The following is a 10,090-nucleotide window of genomic DNA, read 5'->3' as shown; positions in this document are numbered from 1 at the left end:
GACAATTGTGCATTGTAGCACACACTGATACAAAGCAACTTCTAATACACTAGATGCGGATGGAAAGTTATCTTGAGTCTTAACTATACTTTCTGGAAATTTGTTGAAGGGTAAATTGTCAAATAATCATTTTGTTAGAAGTGTGATTTTATTTAAATTAAGTTTCTCAAGGATCTCCCTATTATTGAATCATTTTGACTGCATGCATGTGAACCGTGTTCTCATTGGAATATCTTATATGCATAATTCTTGAAGTGCTCTTTACTCTTTTCTTTCTTTCTTTTTTATGACTACCGAGTTAAGGTTATCCGATACTTCCAGGTACATGCATTTAGGCGAATATACTCTTATGGGATGTGCAGTCCATTGGCCATAGCTCACTCTGATTTCATGGTATCATTCCTATGTATTGTTTGGGGCTTATCTACTATGGCAATATGATTGACTTATCTCATGCATGTCCACTCTTTCTTTTTGAAGTCTAAAATGTAGACTTTGCATGAATTCCCTTTTGTCCTGCTAGATTTACATAACTTCCTGATTGAATGGCAAGACGAGTTATTGTTTGAGACAAAAAAAGTTTGTTGATTCCTTGAATATATATTATGAAAAGTTATGAAACCGACAAGCGATCCTCATTATCAATGAAATGGGAAAGGTCACCATCTTTGAAAAAAAAAGGTATCGTATGCCTTTCTTAGTTTCGTGCTTTGATAATTCGCATATGATAATCAATACCTTTTTGCTAGCCGTCCAGTAAAATACAAGGGGTATGCAAGGTGATAGTTACATTTTCACGAAACAAGGTATCTATTTTTGTTAGTAATGGAAGAGGTGAATATATTATCGATGGTTGAGCCCAAGAATATTTTGATTCTAAAATTGATAGTTTGAACACTGGATTTGTTGGCTTCGATTTATCCAGGTTGGTGCCCCTACAATCGACCACAAAGTCTTTGCTTTCCACTCTTTGTTGTCACAGTGTGTCTGTGTTCCATGTCCTTAGTGCCCTTGGCAGAAATTGTTTAAGATTGTTGGAGATACCCGCCAAATCATCCTTTTGTTTTACACTCACCTATTGATCCTATATAAATTATCCTTTGTTGTGCTAATGTTCCGAGAACTCTGCTAATTTTCCTGTATTAACCAGATGTTTAGTGCCCGGGTGTAATCCCTTGGAGAATCTTTGTCTATTATACTGCAATGTACAGTAGAATTTTATTGCAGGCCGGCAGTAATGTCTAAAATGCATTGTGATTGTTTAAATAATAAACGTTGTCCAAAATTTCTAAAATATTTGTATGGCTTATTTTTATTCTTCATTTCTCAAATCTATACCTATACCTATATATATACCTACTAATAAAGCGGCTATCGCTTCTGCCCGTCCGTCATTAAAACTGCCCCTAAAGTTGCAAATAATTACCCACCAATGCCGCCGGTAAGTGAGAAGAACGTTTTGTTTTTTTTTTCCGCGCTCGCCAATAGCTCAATAAGGGGAGATCCCCTCATATACAACGACCAGGGGAGCAGCGCACTGGTTGGTTCCATGACCTATAGCGCTAGAGGTTGTGGGTTCGATTCCCACAACCACCCTTTTCCTTTAAAAAATCAATTACTTTTTGAAATTTTCATATTTTTGAAACCCTAACTTTAAATCTGACATGCCATATATGAAAATTCATCAGAAAAATATGTAGATTTCAAATATGCTATTATCATCAATTTTTGAAATTACGTTCAGGGTGCAAACTTAAATAATACCTTCTTTGTATGATGAGATATTTTAAAAATGCCTATTACATATGTCCTTATAGATTGGTTGTTTTTGTGGAGCTATCCTATATGTTTGCAACCAAATTAAGTCTTGAACTGAATTATGATTGCACACACACACACACACACACACACACATTCGTGTCGCGTCGCATATATATGTGCTGGGTATATTCACTCCGTCCGAAAAAACTTGTCCTTCAAAGAGATATACCTAGCACTAATTTGGTGTTAGATACATCCATTTGAGGGACAAACTTGGGACAAGTTATTTTGGACGAAGGGAGTATATGAAAACACTTATGCACATGTTATCATTAAATACTAAAATGTACTTTGCTATTTCATTCTAATGCAATATTTTTTTTGCGTCACCGAGAAACAACAACAAATGCGTAAACATATATTGGCAACTAGGTAGATATTTGCGTTGTATAATGAATTCTAAACACCTTCAGTTCACTTCAAAAATCATCACACCTTTATGTTTTTGCACAACACCACTTATCATGTTGCTTGTTTTTTTTAGAAAAGTTATCATGTTGCTTGTTGCGTGGCATCATGAAAGATTTCAAGGATTTGCTGATGTCGTTAAGTGTATGTATGAGGCGTGATTTTTTTTTTCTCCCGTTGCAACGCACGGGCACTTTTTCTAGTATTCCTAATGTATTTCCTAAATATTTCTATTTTTAGATGTCATGAAGGGAGTATTTGTGAGAGAGTTTTTTTAGAGCCAAAAGAGTCATGATCAATCATGAAACTTTTATCGATCAACCATCTTAATTCAAATCCCATATGTTTGATTTCACAACTTGAACCAACAAGTCTATTAGGCCTGAAAAAGGCTCAACATGTCACTTTCTTGCAGATCAACTAAATTTCTTTCTTCGATTGTATGCCACTATTGCAGATAAATCGAATTCCTCTCTTCGGTTACAGACCATTAATTCCAAAAAATGGAGTCAAGCACAAGCTACGAGAAAGCACGATACCTTTTGAAGTTGCAAACACATTAATCCCTAACAACTAAGAGCAGAAATAGACGGGCGCAGCAACGCGCGCCATCAGTGATCTAGTTTATAGAGCAAAGAGGCGGTGCGGGAGGCGACCGAGGTGGGCACAACCCACCAGGGCACGCCTAGGCCCCCAGGCACGCCCAGGTGGGTTGTGCCCCCTCGGGGCACCCCTCTGGTGCTTCTTTGGCCCATCTTGTGTCTTCTGGTCCAGAAAAAATCTCCAAAAAGTTTCGTTTGGACTCCGTTTGGTATTGATTTTCTGCTAAGCAAAAAACAAGCAAAAAGCAACAACTGGCACTGAGCACTATGTCAATAGGTTAGTCCCAGAAAATGATATAAACTTGCTATAAAATGATTGTAAAACATCCAAGAATGGAAATATAACAGCATGGAACAATCAAAAATTATAGATACGTTGGAGACGTATCACTTACCTCAAGCCTAAAATGCCAGGACCTAACGGTGTTATCACAGTCAATGGTAATAGCGAACGCTCACTCTGGATGGAGGAGCAGACCGCGACCTTCACAGCTGAGATGCAAACATCCGAGGAGGCAGCCCGGCCGGGGCGGTAAACACACCCCCGGCTCTTCAAAGCGCATGCGGGTCGTGCCAATCGACCTCAGACACGTACCCCCACACCCTAAATAGGGGTATGGGCTCCTTGCGTGATCCCTTTGGAAGGGACACTATGTCCCAGGGTGCACAATTTTGCACTAAAAATTCCTTGAGCCGCCGAGGAGCCAAAATTTATGGAAACGTCGGATCGGCTAGAGCAAAGAACGACGGATCTTTGAGCTTCTACATCTGCAAGGTTCTGCCAAAGAAATAGCCAGCAAAACTATAGTAGTGTGCCTCAACCACATAGGTGACATCTGCATACCTCTTTCAAAGGACTCGGCCAGCGAACACTTTAAGCGCATGCAGGGCCGAGGTCGCATTCAGTCCACTTCAGTCCTCGTCGTCAACGATGACAAGTTGGTCAACAACAGGAAATGCAGACATGCGACAGGAAGAGGCCCAGGCTCATAAACTCGATGACAATATCCACCATGTTTTTATTTGCTCCTCTATTTACTTTTTGGATTGTATTCTTCTAGTTTCTCTCGTCGCAGCTCGGCATGTAAAGCTTGAAGTTATAAAATAAAGAAATCATGCCCTTTAAGATCATTACTGTATTTCCATACAAGCACTGCCTTTGAGATACAAGAACGTCTTTAAGATACAACTGCTAATGGGATTCGTTTCCCTGTCTTAAAATACAAGTCCAAAGTACTCGGCATCTTAGATGTTGCGTTATATGCATCAGTTTCGAACCTGGATTTTGGTCAATAGTTGGGTTGCTCAGTTCCTATTTGTACCCCTTACATTCCCAACAAATTCGGCTAAGGGTGTAATGGGAGAACCACTGCGATCACTACAAAAAAAAGACACATCCGTGACATTTTGGGCCGAACGAATTTTTTTCCTGTCATACTTATGACACTTCTATGACGACAATTGTGACAAAACCCGGTATCATCATAGATGTGGTGGGCTCCTACTTCTACTAGTAGAACGCCCGTGCGTTGCTACGGGCTTTAAAAAAAATCAAGATGCTTCTCACGGAGTTAAAATAACCAAGAACTATGCACGTAACAGCTAACACACATCTTTTTAATTGATAATCAGACCATCAAACACAATAATATGTTATTGACAACTAAAAAAATGTTACTGAACTCAACTGGTAGTTCAATGGTTAGAAGGGTTGTATTAGCCATCCATGTGTGTGGTGGTGGTGGTGGTGGTGGTGGTGATGTGCCTGCATTGTTGTCCATATTTCTATAAACTTTTATCAAGACATATAACAATTTTTATTATATTACTTTTTTCTTAATTCAAATACAAACAGATCATAGAAATCTGGAGTCCATGTCGCTATTTCATGGGGAGCACTTTTGAGCCACCGCTAGTTTCTAATAATCTTTTGTACACGCTTCCTAATATCTCAACATTCCAACCTTTTAGACATGGAGACTGCCTAGTATTTTTTACCATCATGACTTCTTTATATGGTAGAAGAAGTCATCCTTTCTACATAAGTATGACATAATTCCTAAAACACATACAATGATTTTATTTTCATTATGAATAATTTGTTTGTATGTGAGTCATACAAGTTCGGTTGCACACTTGCGGAACATCCAATGAATTTTCCAGATTTAGTTACAGACCAAGCATGGCATGAGAAAAACTAACAATGATGTGTGCCTGAGCATCTTTTCACCATGAAAAGAAATGCATTTTGGGAGTCTTGATCATCACTGAAAGTAAGCTGATTTATGCATTGTGAACCCTTGTGCTTTTTCTAGAAGATAGAGACGGCAAATAATTTGAACTGTATGGACAAAGAATTTGAACCGTATGTACAAGTTTCCTAATTGAGGCCCTGATATTGACATGTGTGTGTGGTGTTTTTTCAAGTATGTCTGAAACGCAGGTTGTATTGACATGCAGAAATGGCTTTTCAAGTATGGCTGCAATACAGTTCTAAAACACGACACATTTATTATACACCCCAAAACATTTGAATATTTTTTGATGTGGGTATTGGTATTTTTTAGAACAAGACTAAGCCCCCACAAAAGTAGATGAGGTACCAACAGTTTCAGTAACATATTAACTGACTGGTGTTATTAATCCCGAAAATCTGGTCCAAAAAATTACCTAAGAAATTATTGCAAGTGATAGCAGAAACTGGTGCCCTACAAAAACGGTAAGCATACATTAAAAAGTAGTCATGATATATATGAAATATCTTCTGTACATTACAACAGATCACCATATACGAATAAAATTAGTTGAAAGTAATTGGACATATTATGACATGCTAAATTTGAATCATTAACTATGCAATTTAGTGGGAGTTTAGAGTATCGCACCCTGATGTGCTTCGCTTACTCACTCCTCAAGGAGAACATTGTACACACATATAGAAAGAACCAGATCAATTTACAAAAAATATAATAAAGAATGGTCACATGATGTAACTTGTTCGTTGTTCTCGATAGAAATAAATAGGATCAGCAGTCCTTTACTAACAAATCTGAAACCAAGAGTTGATTGTATGTTCCATCAACCTCTATGAGATCCCAATGATATACAAAAAACAAGTTAAGAGGAAATCCTTGATTTTGTTTCACTCAAGCTATACACGGAGTACATAGCAATCAATGGATACCGATTTTAATTGACTTACATAATTCGTTACCTTCCTGGAAGCCTCAAATTTGATTGAAGATCCAAAGTAGTCTGGTTGGATGAACATGTTTGTTCAGTCATGGCTATTGAACCCAAACTGCTTACCATTGACGCAACATAATGAATGAACCTACCATGTGTGTGTGTGTGTGTTTGTGTGTGTGTGAATGAAATAATCAAGTGGGTATGCTAGCAGCTAGATTATTACAGAGACACAGGTCAAACCACATATAGTAACATCGATCTGGCTACTTTCCTAGACTACTGGCTGGAAGGATTTGCTAGTCATGAATAAAACATTCTAGAGTAACCACATAACATGGGAAGCTGGTAGTTCACACAAAATTAGAGCATTGAGGTTGGTGTCTCACCTTGGATGCTAGCCATACCATCAACTATAAATCTGCCTTCCGAAGGATACTGTAGTGTTGGGATACATAAAAACAATAAAGTACAAGTTAGATCCATTCAGTAGATATGGTAGGATGGTCAAGGAGAATATATTTTCCATTCACTTTGTACCTTTGCAGCCTCAACTACAATTTATGGAAGTTCATTAGCCATAACATCATTCAAAGCTTGTGGCGCTATAAAACTTCATCACTAAAACAAAAAATGATCGCATGTGTGATCATAACAGTGGACTAAAATATCACATAAACGGCTCAGCCTGAAATTTTAAACTGGCTTTGTTGCACTCACTAAATCATGAACCTACAATACCAATACAAAGTTTCTAGCTTTCTGTATGAGATTGACCTATTACCTGAATTCATACTTTAACTTGTTAATAATACAGGATACAGAAATATCAGGACATGAACTTCTTGTTTGAACTTGTAGTACCATGGAATTCACAATCCAAAATATTTAATAGCTTTCAGTTTCCATAATCTAGTTTTGACTCAGATAATCCAACAATTGGCAGTGAATTTCAGTTGTTAAAAGAGTGTGACCATGACCATGATTATAGGAGTACGGAATCTTCGGCAACGCCTGCTGTGCCACCGAAGCTCACTGTTGCCAGCTGGCTCACGCCTGCTCGCCGACAGAGCTTGTCTCACCTGCTCGCCACCATTGCTTGCCTACCCTGCGCGCCCGTCACAGCTCACCCTGTGACGAGCTAGATGTGCGGCCATCGAGCGGCTGCCGTGGACAGGCCCCGCATCTTGCTCCCCTCTGCATACCAATGGGAATGTCAACGACGTTCGTCCGCTGGAGCCAGTTGACCTGCGCCGGCTGTGGGTCGCGGATCAACGGGAGCTGGTGCACATCCTCATCGTTGACAACCACAAGGACAACCTCCACCTGCTCCAACACCAGCACTGCATGATGGACAGGGTCAGCATGCAGCAGTCGGCGATGAAGGTGCCATGGCAGAACCTGCGCATCGAGACGGAGTATAGGATGGCCCTTCTCCTTGGATCCCCAGGCTGTGGCAAAACCACGCTTCTGCTAGCACTTGCTGGAAATCTCAGTACAAAAGTAACATAAAATTTAATACAAGAAGTCTAACAATCTTGACAAAATGGGATATTAGCCTCCCCAGGCTAGAGGACCCTTAGCAAGTCTGTATTGAATTGTACAAATTAGTTTAGTAAAATATTGGTCAGCACAAAATTTACAGGGAATGCTAGAAGATAAGCTATTATCAGACATAGTATTGCATCAAAATAGCAGTTTCATGTAGTTACACACTTCTTTGCTCAAAGATTATCAACACAAGATCTTTCAGAAGATATCTAAGTGAGACATTTGATGGTTCTACATCAGGACGCGCACGTGGCCGCTAATATTTGAGAGCAAGCTAGAAGAACTTCAACAAACTTTTCAGCATCCCGGCTGCATTCAAAATAGCCAAATATGATTTATTATGCAAAGTAGGGCGTATTACCTTGAGCCAAATTGATGTTTATCTCAATTCCTAATCTGAGAAATTGGCCAATGAATACCCGCGAGAAATAAATATTTCATCAGCTTGTGAAGAATCGGATGCCGCTTGAAGGAAGATTGAGATCCAATAAAATGTAGAATACCACAAGTTCTGATTGAATAATTCGAGCAAAATGAAATCTGACGGGGACATGAGGTCCAAACACAAGCGCTGGAGTTCTTATAGAAACAAGCAAAGAAACAGAAAAACTCAAGCACTGAAGTTCTTATTGTAATGGATATTCGATTACAGTCACAGTAACTTCACCATCTTAAATCCTAGGAGAACACAGAACCTAACAACCTAAGAAATCAGTACCATATTTTTCCCTCATGGAGTTGGCGCTGATCAACAGCGACTCGGCCAGGCTGGCGGCTCCACCGCGAGTGGGTATGATAAGAAGCGTGGTGATGTTACTGAAGATTGTCCCACTTTCCTGCCTAAAGCTTGGCCTTTAATTTAGGCTATGCATCCACCACTTATAAAAGCAAAACAAATATGAAATATTGCAATCGGAACCAGGGCCCTCCATTGCCTGATCGCGTGCGTATGTGTTTGTGTGTGCACGCGCACGCACGCACGCACGTGTGTGTGTGTGTGTGTGTGTGTGTGTGTGAGAGAGAGAGAGAGAGAGAGAGAGAGAGATGCAACATATGCATGCGTTTTGATAGCTGTAATGTAACATAAACATACAAAAAGATTATTTGCCTTCACATTGTACATTTATCAACGGAGAACTGATAACTCCACTACAAATTACACTTCTATATAATTTCCAAGCAGGCTTCAATGATAATAGTTTCTTGAAGTACTTTGAATTGCCAAACCTTTCCACATGCGGCTGCTAATAATCTCTATAGTAGATTAGAAAGAGAAAATACCGTGTCAAAACCTGGATGGTGATCATCCTGTCCCTGACACACGTCCATTCAGAGCTGAATGTCGGGCTAGAACCAATGAGCTGCAGCAGCGGCACCATTCACCAAAAAACTGCATAGCGTCCCACTAAACAAGAGCATCTCACATAGAAAAAAACTTCATCAACTTTGCATCTGACATCAAAGGACTTCTGTTTAATAGCAGCTATACACAGAATTAGCAAAATAAAATAGCTACTTGAGAAGAACAAAAAGCTTAGATTAGTTTGTACAAAAAAGGACTTGGTGATTGTCTCCAAGTACAGAGCGTAGTTTACAGTATGGAGCATCCACATGAGAAGAAAAACCAAACAACTCCAGCGACCTGAACTGAGATGATATATGCATCATTCTTCTCTTCCAAACGCCCGATGACCTTCATATGGATGATACTTGTATTTGTTTAAAGTATCCTTGCATTGTGTGCATTCACTGCCCGATATCCGGGTGTTGTCTCTCCTCTATCTGGTCTCCCGTCGTCCTCTGGATTCTGCTCCACCATCTCGATCGTCTCCCTTGGCGCCGAATTCTACACACCTCCCATCCTTCTCCTCCTCCCATGTGCTCCAGAGTACCCAATCTGCACGTGATTTAGACAGACTAAAAATTAGGTTCACGTTCTTGCGACAAACTAAAAATTACAGTACATAGTTCATCATCCAGATGGTTCAGAGACATAGTAAAAATAAAAATACAACAATGAATACTTGTGTTGAATCTAGAGGTTGAGAGAGGGGGTGGAGGAGGGAGTCAGATCTGGGGGTTGAGAGAGGGGGTGGCCATGAGTCACCTGCACAAACGGAGGCAGCCATGAGTCATCCCCAACGCTGCATCGTCCGTCCACGCGCTGAATATAGGGAGCAGCGTCTCCATGGCCTTCCTTGTTGTGCACAAGCAGAGATGAGTCGGGCCTGCACACAACAGCACGCACGCACACATCAAATCGAGAAGAAGAAGAAGAAGAGAAGGATATGCACTCACACATCAAATGCTATTCTTGGAGGGGATCCTGCTGGCTTGACCTGCCGTTGGAAGGAGGGGCTAGGGTTTCGGGCGGCGGTTGAGGTCGGACGCGGCGGCTAGGTCCTCTGCTGCTCGCTGCAGGCCAACCATGGTGGCGGCGCGAAACTGGGCTCCTCTGCAGCGACCGGAGATGAGACGAGATGGGGGAGGAAGAACGCGGGCGCGGGCTATGGAGTGAGGGA

The 10,090-nt window shown here is 40.5% G+C and overlaps 1 long non-coding RNA gene across 2 annotated transcripts; it reads right to left on the bottom strand.

Moving 5' to 3' along the window:
• Window positions 1-8,993: 8,993 nt before the first annotated feature.
• Window positions 8,994-10,084, bottom strand: LOC119340530. Of its 2 annotated transcripts, XR_005164586.1 has the most exons (3): window positions 9,908-10,084; window positions 9,676-9,796; window positions 8,994-9,465 (listed from the first exon to the last, which is right to left on the bottom strand). It is a non-coding gene; the product is annotated as an uncharacterized LOC119340530 (long non-coding RNA). The 2 variants fall into 2 exon arrangements; XR_005164585.1 differs by having other exon boundaries at window positions 9,676-10,084.
• Between the last annotated feature and the right edge of the window lie 6 nt (window positions 10,085-10,090).

Source organism: Triticum dicoccoides, chromosome 7B (genome assembly GCF_002162155.2).
Source record: "Triticum dicoccoides isolate Atlit2015 ecotype Zavitan chromosome 7B, WEW_v2.0, whole genome shotgun sequence".
Classification (NCBI taxonomy): domain Eukaryota; kingdom Viridiplantae; phylum Streptophyta; class Magnoliopsida; order Poales; family Poaceae; genus Triticum; species Triticum dicoccoides.
The sequence above is the reverse complement of the archived record's forward strand: the minus strand, read 5'-3'. Positions and strand labels throughout refer to the sequence as shown.